This window comes from Pogona vitticeps, chromosome 3 (assembly GCF_051106095.1).
Source record: "Pogona vitticeps strain Pit_001003342236 chromosome 3, PviZW2.1, whole genome shotgun sequence".
In the NCBI taxonomy this organism is placed as follows: domain Eukaryota; kingdom Metazoa; phylum Chordata; class Lepidosauria; order Squamata; family Agamidae; genus Pogona; species Pogona vitticeps.
In genome coordinates, this window is record NC_135785.1 from 25,215,245 (window position 1) to 25,227,479 (window position 12,235).

General features: G+C 38.9%; 1 long non-coding RNA gene across 1 annotated transcript; it reads right to left on the minus strand.

The window, feature by feature from the left end:
* Positions 1 to 905: 905 nt before the first annotated feature.
* Positions 906 to 11,897, minus strand: LOC140706046 (uncharacterized). The gene is made up of 2 exons (XR_013542936.1): positions 3,337 to 11,897; positions 906 to 3,142 (listed from the first exon to the last, which is right to left on the minus strand). It is a non-coding gene; the product is annotated as an uncharacterized LOC140706046 (long non-coding RNA).
* Between the last annotated feature and the right edge of the window lie 338 nt (positions 11,898 to 12,235).

Genomic DNA, 12,235 nt, shown 5'->3' on the forward strand with positions numbered 1-12,235 from the left:
ATGAGTTTCTGTGCACCTCAAAATAATCAAAACCAGATGTTGAAAATGAGGGTTTTAAGATTTATGTCAGTGAGAATAAGAGAACATTTTTTCAAATTGGGTTTAAGATGATATTTAACACCGACAAAATTGAATAAAATTAATGCTAGTTATCTGAACGTTTGTTGGAAATGTGAGAACGAAATTGGTGCATACTTTCATATGTGGTGGGAATGTGAAAAGGTACAAAGATTTCGGAAACTACTCTTTAAAGAACTGAATGACATATGTGAAAAACATAAAATTTAAACCTGAGATTGCTCTATTATCAATATTTAAGAATGTGGAATATGATACGATGACTGAAGAACTGATTATCGATTTATTAACAACAGCTAGATCAATAATAGCTAGGCATTGGAAATCAAAATCTGAGTTTCAAATGGAAGAAATATGGAATATAGCTATAAATGATGTTAACTTGTAATTTAAAGGTTAAGAAAGGAGAGATGAAAAAGAATACTTTTTATGATATATGGCAGTGGTCCCCAACCTTGGGCCTCCAGATGTTCTTGGACTTCAACTCCCAGAAATCCTGGCCAGCAGAGGTGGTGGCGAGGGCTTCTGGGAGTTGTAGTCCAAGAACATCTGGAGGCCCAAGGTTGGGGACCACTGATATATGGGACAGATTTTTGGAATATGTGTTAACAAGAGGAAAAGGGAAAGCTCCAAATGAAGAATCAATGCAGTTCTGGAATAGAGGACAATAAAAGAAGAATATAGATGGAGGAAGAAGAGGATTATCACAAGAGGTCCCGTATATGGTGGTGGGGAACACGTGTATTTTATGTTTATGTTATTATAATAATAATAATAATAATAATAATAATAATAATAATAATAATAATAATAATAATAATAATAATAATAATAATAATAATAATAATAATATAATTTATTGTCATTGTAAGTATATACACAGTATACCCATACAACGAAATACACAGACACCCAGAGACCAGACACATGCACACACATAACATTCCCCAAACACTCCCCACCCACTAAAAGTCCCCCACTAAAAATACAAACATCTACACCTCAGGCCAAGTAACACAGTCCAACTAATTATTCACTACTGGTGGTCTTTAAGCTCATTATTAATTGCAATTATAGCTCTAGGATAAAAACTATTTAGAAAACGTGTGGTCCGAGTCTTAATTGTTCTATATCTTCTGCCAGACAGTAACAGTTCAAAAAAGTTATAAGCAGGATGGGAAGAGTCTCTCAGGATGCTGTGTGACTTCCTCAGACAGCGGGATGTGAAGATGTCATCCAGGGTTGGTAGCTGGAGCCCGATGATATTCTGGGCAATTTTAATGGTTCTCTGTAGAGCTTTTTTGTCCACTACAGAGCTACTCCCAAACCATGCCAGAATGCCATAGGTTAGGACACTCTCAATGGTGCTACAATAGTAGGACAGAAGTAAATGCTGTGATAAATTTAACTTCCCAAGCATTCTCAGGAAATACAGCCTCTTCTGTGCCTTCTTTATTAGCATGTTGGCATTTATAGTCCATGAGAGGTCTTCTGAGATGTAAGTACCCAGAAATTTAAAACTACCAACTCTCTCCACTTCCTCACCGTTTATGTACAGTGGTAAATGTACATTTCTCTTCCTCCTAAAATCAATTATGAGTTCTTTAGTTTTTTTGATGTTAAGTATGAGATGATTTTCTTTACACCATAGTATCAATCTTTGTACTTCCTTTCTATAAGAAGACTCATTGTTCTTATTTATGAGTCCCACCACTGTCGTATCATCTGCAAATTTAATAATTGCATTGGTGTTATATAGTGGGGTGCAATCATGTGTGTACAGGGAATAGAGGAAGGGACTTAGCACGCAGCCCTGGGGAGCTCCTGTACTTAGTACCAGGGTAGAAGAATGGTGGGATCCCATCCTTACTGACTGTGGCCTATCTGTCAGAAAATCCTTTATCCACATGCAGATCTCCTGAGGTAATCCCAGGTTGATCATTTTTAAAAACAACCTATTTGGTAGAATGGTGTTAAAAGCAGAGCTATAATCCACAAACAACAGCCTCGCATAAGTTCTCTGTTGTTCTAAGTGGCTCAATACAGTATGGAGTACGATGGACACAGCATCATCAGTAGATCTATTTCTCCTGTATGCAAATTGCCATGGATCCAAAGAAGGTGGAAGACTAGCCTTAATGTAATCCAGCACCAATCTCTCAAAACATTTCATAATAACAGATGTTAAAGCTACTGGTCTATAATCATTGGGAGATACCACAGCTGACTGCTTCGGGACTGGCACTATAATAGATGTCTTCAGGCAAGTTGGGACAGAACACTGCAACAAGGATAGATTGAAAATATCCGTAAAAACTCCAACTAATTCTGCAGCACAGCCCCTAACAACTCGTCCCATGATTCCATCTGGTCCAGCTGCCTTCCGAATATTAATATTCTGAAAAGCGCGTCTCTTATAGTTAAGAAGAGAGAAAAAAAAGAAACTGGTGCTTTCCAGATGTGTTGAACTCTCAACTTCCAGAATCTCTGTAACAAAGGAATTTGGTCTGTAACAAAGGAATATGAACAATATCTTTCACCAACGGAATGCCGTATAAATACTGTAAATTGCAATAGACAAGGAATTCTGGGAGTTTAAAATCTGACACATTTGGAAGGTACTATGTTGATCAGGATTCTTATGCATTATGCCGAAAAGGATGGTCTGTAGAAGAAGAAAAAACTGATGACCTCTTGCATGTTTGCATATAGCAAAGTGCTACTCTTTTGCCAATTAGATATGGTTACATTCCAGAATATTTTGCCATTCATTGTGGCCCATTAATATTCTTTGGGATGCTGGCTGCTGAGACAGTGGTAGTCTCTAGCCATTCTCTTGGTTATCGCTGTTTCAACTTACATACTGCCCCGTACAGTAGTTCTACAGCAATCTATGGCCAGTTTATGACCTACAGGCGTACCTCAGTTTACGAAATTAATGTGTCCTCTGGGATGTTACGTCATGCAGAAATTTCGTAAACCGATACGCGGATTGCGCTAGGAACGGCAGCAGCGATAGAAACCTCCAGGCGCAATGCGCCCTGGAGAAAATCCTTTCGTACAGCTGAAAAAAAGAGAAAAAGAACGTAAACCGGGGCATTATTTTCTGTGGATTTTTGTTCTGAGGAAATCATTTTGTAGAAGTTCAAATGGGCTAACTGCACGGAATAAGCATTCCTATTTGCATATAATTGCACCCTACGTAGAGCACAGCCCAGAATCTTAAGGAGGTAAAAAAAAACACATATATTTGCCTACCTTCAAAAAGTGGTATAAGGAGTAAGTGGCACTCTCTGATTTTTTTTTCTGAAAATAAACAGATGGCTAGAACAGTAGCACTATAGAGTTGTGAGGAATTTAAAATAAATCTTGGCATTTGCAGAATTGCAGGATTCAAAAGAATCTTTAGCAGCTGGTGAAAAGGAAAATGCCATATTATTGCTCAAGTAACCAGAGTTCAACTGAGGTTGCAACCAATGGCACAAACACCTACTTTCATTACTTGAGCTGAACAAGATTAAATGTGATTGGGTCACGAGAGTGACCACAGCTACATTTAGGTGGTGAGCTGAACAGCCTACACATGAAATTGAAAGGATTAGTTGCACTATAATCTTTTGAAGTACAAGGAGTATGTACACATACTCATGAGCAAAAGAGAAAGGGAGAGAAGTATTTTTAAAGTCTCATGTATTTATTTTTTGATAGATATAACAAGAACCAAATCACACTGTATTTATGGGATATGTCACAATCAAGATTTCCCTTATTTGATTCCTTCTCATTTCAGTTATTTTTTGCCCTAATTCATCCATTTTTTCATATCTGCGAACACATACAAACGTGATCTGTGTTCAATACCCTATCCTTCTGCACTCATCCAAGTCACATCCCATTTTGGTTTATTTGTTTATATTACATTTGTCTATTTAATAAAATATCGTTTTGGGAGAAACTGAAGAAATATTACTTGTCACTTGAGGGGAGATGCAGGAGAGACTGTTTCAGAGAGAAAAGGGGATAAATTATTTTTAATCATTCTCATCATTTCATTGATACCTCTGTAAAGTTTGATTACATCTCCCTGCCGTTAGTCTTTTTCTATTTCAAAACTCCTAAGCCTTTTATTTATTATATCTTCATCCCACCTCCCTCCAAGGATCTGAGGGCAGATATTTGTTCTCTTTTCAGGTATATTATGTAAAAAGATGATGAGTGGCTGAAACTTCGTTGTTATATACATAGTCTCTTCATAATATGGGGAGTCCCTGAGTGCTAGCAAAACTGCATATGAGGAAGTGATATGTTCAGCTTTTTTAAAAGTCCTGTTGGATTCTTCTCTTATCCTATTGAATTGCTCAAACAGTGAAGTGTAATGGATTCACTGCCTAATTACCCATTTCCAGAGTAGTTACTCCTGTTCAGTAAATACCGGCTCAGCACTAAGCCACCACTCTTATCTAGCATAAATACAAAATATTCCTATGGTTGGCAGTAGAAACATTATTAATCTCTTCCCACTCCACAGCTCAACACAACTCTCTACTCAATCAGAAAATAAAAGAGATAAAGGGGGAACAGATGGGACCTCTGTGCAAATTCATATTTCCCCACCAGCTTTCTTCCTGAGGTGAGCAGGTTGAATTCCAGTGCGGGTTTGCTGTCCAGAGGTGAAGTAAGACTCAAACTACCAGCTTAGTGAGCCTGGAAAAAGAGATCAAGGTCAATCACCATAGGATGGGATTAAGAAGACTTCTATCTGGAAATGCCCTGCATTTCCCCATCAGTGTTAATAGTACTCTTAACTGTTGACTTTGAATTTTACTGCAAGTTTAAAGTTCCAAGAAAATATTAGCTCATCTGCTGTCAAATGAATTCCACCACATCTGGCTAAATCAACCTAATTTTTAAAAGGTGATCAATTTATGCCTGAACAATTAGGGTGGGGAGAATCACAAATAAACTGCTATTTGATGCAAAGTTTCTTTAGAATTCAATTCTTTAAATAAATCTCCAGTTTATGAATGTACTCTAACTTTGGGCGAGATGTAGTTAACTGATGGGAAAAAAAGAGTCAGGTTCTGGTATTTTCCCTTGCTTGGTGTCTCTTTGTAAATGGTACTGAACACAAGAGGCTATCTTATAGATCATCTTCATTGGTGGCATGGGCGTCGTCGCCCTTTGCTATGTAAAGGTTGGCATTCTTCTTCCTGCTGACAATGTAAATTGTGCAGCAATATCAGGCCATCTCCTGGTGTTTTGAATTGTGGCTATGGAAGCACAATATCCCATAGTCATAATCCAGAGGGGTTTTTAAGAATTGAATTTCCTGGCTTTTTAAAACTGAAGTTTAAGTATATATAAACTACACAGAGATTAAAGTCAGAAGTGACTTGATGGCACATAACATTTTTGGATTTTTTTTAAATTAATAAGCAATTGTATAGTGACAAGTTGGTTGGAACTAATAGCATATAGGCACCAAAGCTATATTAAAATCAAGTAAGCCACAGAACAAAAAACAGTAATTTCACAACTTAAACAAGTGAGCATCTGAATATGTTTTGTATTCTTGTGTGTGTGTGTATGTGTGTGTGTGTGTGTGTGTGTGTTGAGTGTGTGTGTGTACGTGTGCATGTGTGTGTGTGCACGCTCTTAAACATTTCAATATCTGTATTTTTAAAAAAATAGTTTTCGTGTCTCCATTGTTACAAAGCAAAGCAAAAGCGTGCTGCTTATATACCGCCCCATAGTGCTTCAAGCACTCTCTGAGCGGTTTACAAGTTAATTATGCAGGCTACACATTGCCCCCCCCCCAGCGAGCTGGGTACTCATTTTACCGACCTCAGAAGGATAGAAGGCTGAGTCAATCTTGAGCCGCTACCTGGGATTGAACCCCAGGTCATGAGCACAGTTTTGGCTGCAGTATAGTGGTTTAACCACTGCACCACGAGGCTCCTCCAGACACATGACACATAATTCCCTTGGAAACTTGATTCTGATAAGCCTGTTTGGCTAGGAAGGTAAGAGTCAGTGAATTATGTCCTGATTAACATGCTCAAAACTTCAGATGACCCCAGAGATGTAGCTGATTTTCCCTTTGAAAACGCATGTGAGAAGACTGTTTGGTCTCAGAAATCCTGAATGTTTACTAAAATATCTCTCATTGGCTTATCCTGAAGTTCCTGCTCCCAAGCAGGGTTAACTATCTAGTTCTGCTAGGTCTCTTCACAAAAGCTCAGTTTTATAACAAAGTGGGTTTTTTTTGTTTTGTTTTGTTGTTTTCATTTTGAAAGGCCCTTGTCCGAAGACTAATATTTCAGCCTCTGCTGGGGAAAAAAGAGGACAGTTCCAATCCTTCTCTTTCAAGATAAACGAGATAGGTCTTTTAAATTTATATGAGCTATTTTGAATACGGGGATGTTTAAGGTCACCTATTTCTGAACATAGGTGACCTTAAACATCCCCATATTCAAAATAGCTCAGATAGGAGGGCCTGGCGTCCTCTGGTCCATGGGTCACGAAGAGTCGGACACGACTAAACGAAACGAATTTCTGAACAGGGGAGGAGAATTTTTACATTTAAAAAAGAATAACTTGAACACCTATTGTCCAAATTACCCCAAATCTGTCACAGAGCAAGAACAGTCTGTCTGCTACAACTGTGCCAAATGTGATGCTTATCTAAAGTCCAGTTTAAAAGTTACACGTTTTTGTTTGTATTGCCCCCAATTTTAGAATTGCCTTAATGAATGCTGATTTGCTCTGGCAGCACGAGATAACTGCTGTACTCTCCTACAGCAATAATAAACAAGTTAAGGCAATATCCCTCCCTCTGCTTAGCCTTTGATTCTCTTATGACTAAGTGAAATATTTGCCATCAGTGTTAATACTGTGTCAATAAAGACAGAAACATTTTAATGAGAGATTTCCTGTGAAATTATATCAGTCAGTTTGGTGCCAAGATTCTGAATAAAGCACAGATTATTTTTCAGCTGATCAACCACATGCCTGCTATATTAGTTGACTATTTTCTTGAGAGAAGAAAAAAATGTAAAATGAAAATGGAAAATATTAAATCTATGTAACTTTCACTGAAATAATTTCTGTGTAGAAGAAAACATTATGTCTGTACATACCTGGAAATATTTTGTCTCACATTCATATACATAGCCATGGGCACATTTAGGTTAATTTAATTTACTTCATTATTTACTGTTATTAATATTTATATTCCACTCTTCTGCCAATACAAATTGAAAGTGACTTCAAACAGTGGAGGAAGGAACAGTCATGTATTTAAAAAATAGACATACAGTATCAAAGAGCCACATATTTTAAAAAAAAAAAAACAATTATTTAAAATACCAATTACAATTCCCCCCCCCCCAAGAAATAGCAGCAGATCTAGATATTTAATCCTGCTTGATGACAAATGCTTTCAAGTACTGTCTGAAAGCAATCAGCAAGAAAAGCTGTCGCTCTTCACTAGCACTGACCCCTGTGGATAATGGCAACGAGAGGAAGCAAATCAAGCAGCAGAAATACAGGCAGAGTATCTGCACAGATTGCTTGCATCCATATACCCTAGGTAAGACTGCACCTATTTAATTTCTTCATGGCATACACCTCATAAAAATCCTGTACCTTGTGGCCCTTGCAAAGAACTCAGCAGCCCTCCTCCCTTTATGAACCACATGGTTGGATGATTGAAAAAGTCAGTCAAGAGCTTTGAGGTCTAGTAATTTTGAGGTAAAATGACAATGAAGGCCACTTTCAGCTAGAAAGAATATCACTACTATGACATTTGGTCCATGTGCGAAGAGATGGATAGGCCCAAGCTCCACCAGACACGAGAGTCAGACCAAGTATAATCTGTTATTATACAGATTGTTGTTGTTGTTTAGTTGTTTAGTCGTATCCGATTCTTCATGACCCCATGGACCAGAGCACACCAGGCCCTCCTGTTTTCCACTGCCTCCCAGAGTTTGGTCAAATTCATGTTGGTAGCTTCAATGACTCTGCCCAACCATCTCGTCCTTTGTCGTCCCCTTCTCCTCTTTCCTTCACACTTTCCTAACATCAGGGTCTTTTCCAGGGAAAATACAGATTATACAACCAAGCTTTGCCTGTTATTTTTAAGACATTTTAAAAGGCAGCGTAGGGGTGGGGTGTTGGAAGGATAGCCAAACTCTTTTTTGAAATAAGTTATTGTACATAGTTGTACAATCATGGGCACAGTTATACTGACAGTAAGAACCACTGTTGAATCAGGTCTTGCATAATTAAAACCCATTTTAAAAACCAACTATACAACACACAGCAAAACGTGCTTCTTTTTGACAGCAAACCAATTTTTTTAAGAGGCCGGCAGGGCATTTTAATTTACCACACTTCTGAAATCGATTCTTTATGAATCACTTTGGTCAATGTGAATGCCCTTGACAAATTAAATACTGGCTTTGCTGAAGGGTATGGTTTTTGGACAGCAGGGACACTGACATCTGTGTGAAATTATTTTTTAAAAACGTTAGTATTGCATCACTGTAGCAATACACCACTTAAAATTTATTTATTTTTTAAAATGAGAAACGCTGACATCCAAAGGATGCCTGAAAATTGAAGAAATGCTATACAACATTGAAAACATGGTCTGTAAAGTTGCTGGCTAATGAAACAATTTAAAGCCTCATGTGTAGTTTCCTGAAGCAGTTTTAAGGCCGTACTTTATATCGGAGTAATAATTTTCAATGTGAAAGCGTACCATGATGCCAAAACTACATGGCTGTAGTGAGGAAATCAGTTTCAACTGCCAAAGTAACTAGATTCTGTCCATGGAATAGACTGGGGGAATGAGGGGGGTCATCAGCTTGTCCTCAAAATACCGAATGATCTTGGTCAGCCATGGGATTAGTGGCTACATGCCCTGCAAGTATGGTTCCTAAAAGTGGCCAGCCAGGCAATGGGCCTGTAAACTATGGGCTTTTTATACACTGAAATTTTGATAGAACAATTAATAAGGAAAATGGCTATTCAATCAGAGTACCTCTAGCACAGATCCAGTATGATGTAGTGCAGTGGTCCCCAACCTTGGGCCTCCAGACGTTCTTGGACTACAACACCCAGAAGCCTTCACCACCACCTCTGCTGGCCAGGATTTCTGGAAGGTGAAGTCCAATAACATTTGGAGGCCCAAAGTTGGGGACCAATCATGTAGTGGACAGAGTGATGGACTAGGACTCAGGAGGTCTGGGTTCAAATCTCTGCTGAACCATGAAAACTCACTGGGGGAGTGGAACTGGTAAAGCCATTCCTTAACTATCTTACCGTGAAAGCTCCATTAGGGTCACTATAAGTCAATTCCAACTTTATAGCATGTAACAACAACAACCTCTAGCACAGAGGTTGGCCAAGTTCCTTTTCTTTTTTTTGGGATTAGAACTCTCAGACATCACGTTCACAGGCAATGCTGGCTGCCACCTTTTGGGGACAGTAGTCCAAAAAGTAGACCAAGCTTTGCTCTACGAGCAAGAATCAAAACAGTCTTGGGTATGTGTTACTATTAGTCTCTTTGAGTAATTGTTAAATCAATTACATTTCTGCTAACTCTAATGTAAGCAGAAACAGGAACACTTTTGATAAATTCCCTTTCTGGAAATGCTCTCTGTGGTGTACATTAGGTTCAATATCTTATTTCCAGAGAGAGATGTGTTTTTTTAAACGTGTAGTGTCATGCAACTTCCTTCTGTTTTGTGACTCAGCTGATAACGAGTCTCTGAATTTGATTTGATCCTTCAAGCCATTCAGCACACCCAGTCCTATAACATAGTATTCCTCCATATGACTCTTTCCCGGACAAATATTGTATAATTGGTTACGGGACAATGGTTTTGTTATCAAGGAAACCGAAGATGGCAAACAAATAAAATTGTTTCTTCATACAATGCAACTTTGGGCTGTTTGTTTGCCAAATAATCATAGTTACCCAAGCAACAGGCAAATTAATTGCTTTGGTATCAAGCTGGACCACAAGTGCCCCCATGTATAAACACATGTTCCGCACATCTATACATACAAGACAACTTGGAGGCACTGGCTTCCTCCCAAACATAATCATAACAAAAAACATTGTCTTGACAACTCTATTTTGTTATCGTTAATCAGAAACAGAAAGCAGACAGGGAATGCCGAGAACCAGGATGTGCTAATTTAAGCTTTGGGGAAATATTTTACGAAAAAAAACAGGCCAGTGAATTTGATGTTATGAACTATTACATATTTTCACTTCTAGTGGATCACAAGCTGTGCACCCTCCATGTAATTGATTGAAAACAAGAAGCAAAACAATGCAGCTGAAACACTAGGCTTCCCAAATACAACCAGATTTTTGCAAACTGTGCAAACAGAATACTCATCATCTGTAACACTGAATACTTGAGGCTAAAAAGATAGATGTGAATGTGTGGGAAACACTGAATGAAAGGCCTGTATAATGTAAAGGGCAGACTTGGAGCAGAGAGATATGGGAATTCAGATTCTGGATGTAAGAAAGGCATAGAAGCAGGGGACTCGGTAAAAGCTGGAATGGAATGGGTCAGAACAAGGACTTCTTAATGAAAATTGGTGCCAAAAATAGTAGGAAGTGATGGACAAACAACCAAACAATGTTTTAAGTCTCACATATGTGTTGTGAATTTGGTTGGGTATTCCTACTTGGAAGTTGCCATTTCAGGCCATTGCGTTCCAGCAGATTTTGGAACAGCGGAGGGTTAATGCCTATTGTCGGGAAAAGACAATATGGCTGGAAAGGTGGAAGACAGCAGGAAAAAAGGACAACCAAATATGAGATAGACTGGCTCCCGAAAGGAAGACACAGGCTTAAGTTTACAAGAGCTGAGCAGGGCAGTTGAGGACAGGACATTTTGAGGACTGCGCGTTCATAGGGCCACCATGAATCAGAGGCGACTTGACGACACAACAGCATCATCACCTCCTGCTATTTTTGGTATCAAATTCAATGTTTATTAAGAAATCCCCATTCCAGCTCATTCCATTCCACTCCAGCTTTTACCTGGTCCCTAGAAGCAGAGTGGGTGAGCATGGCCAGCCATTATTGTTCAGCTTAACCTAATTCGTAGAGCTCCCAAGAGGATAGTAAATGAAATAACTCCCACACATACTATTCTGGGATTTTAGGGTTCAACAATTGCTAATCATTTAAAAACTGAAATCTCAGAGCCAACATTCCCTCTAAGCTGCACGGCCGTGCAGTGCCTGCATCAGTGCCATGGACACACAGCCAGTGTTGTCACAATAAGAACTTTCTTTGTAGGGGGTTTCTGCTGGTAGAAAATTGAACGTAATTAAAAAGCAGCAATTTTCTACCAGCACTTGAGACCAAGGCTGGGAGAGGAGTGGTTTTAAGTAGGAATGGGGTAGGCTTCCGTTTCCTGCATAACTTTAAGTCTTCCTCTCCTAATGAGATGCAAAAACAAAATTAAAACTGCAAAGCAACTAATGCTGGATTCAAAAATATACAGTATACAGAATTCAGCATAACTTTATTTGGTTTGTTTACATAATCTTGTTTTTCCATAGAGTGCAATATTCACAGAGGAGAAAAGAATGTCACTGGGAAATTAGTAGTTATGGGGCACTCCATCTTTATGCTTGCTACGCTGCTCCATTGACAAACCATCTCTGGCACACAGGTACACACACACACACACACACACACACACACACACACACACACACACACACACACACACACACACATCTGCAGTGAGCCGTCCTATTAACATCCTGTTAATAATTATTTTTAACCAATTATGATTATTAACAGTCAATAATAGTTATTGTTGTTGTTGTGGGTTTTTCGGGCTTCTTGGCCGTGTTCTGAAAGTGGTTCTTCCTAACGTTTCGCCAGTCTCTGTAGCCGGCATCTGTCCTCTGAAGATGCCGGCCACAGAGACTGGTGAAACGTTAGGAAGAACCACTTTCAGAACACGGCCAAGAAGCCTGAAAAACCCACAACAACCATTAGATCCCGGCCATGAAAGCCTTCGCGAATACAATAGTTATTGTGCTTTGGTTAGCCTGCACTGGCTGATTCTTAGCAGATCACTTAGTGGACCTCTGAAACCTCTTTACAGAC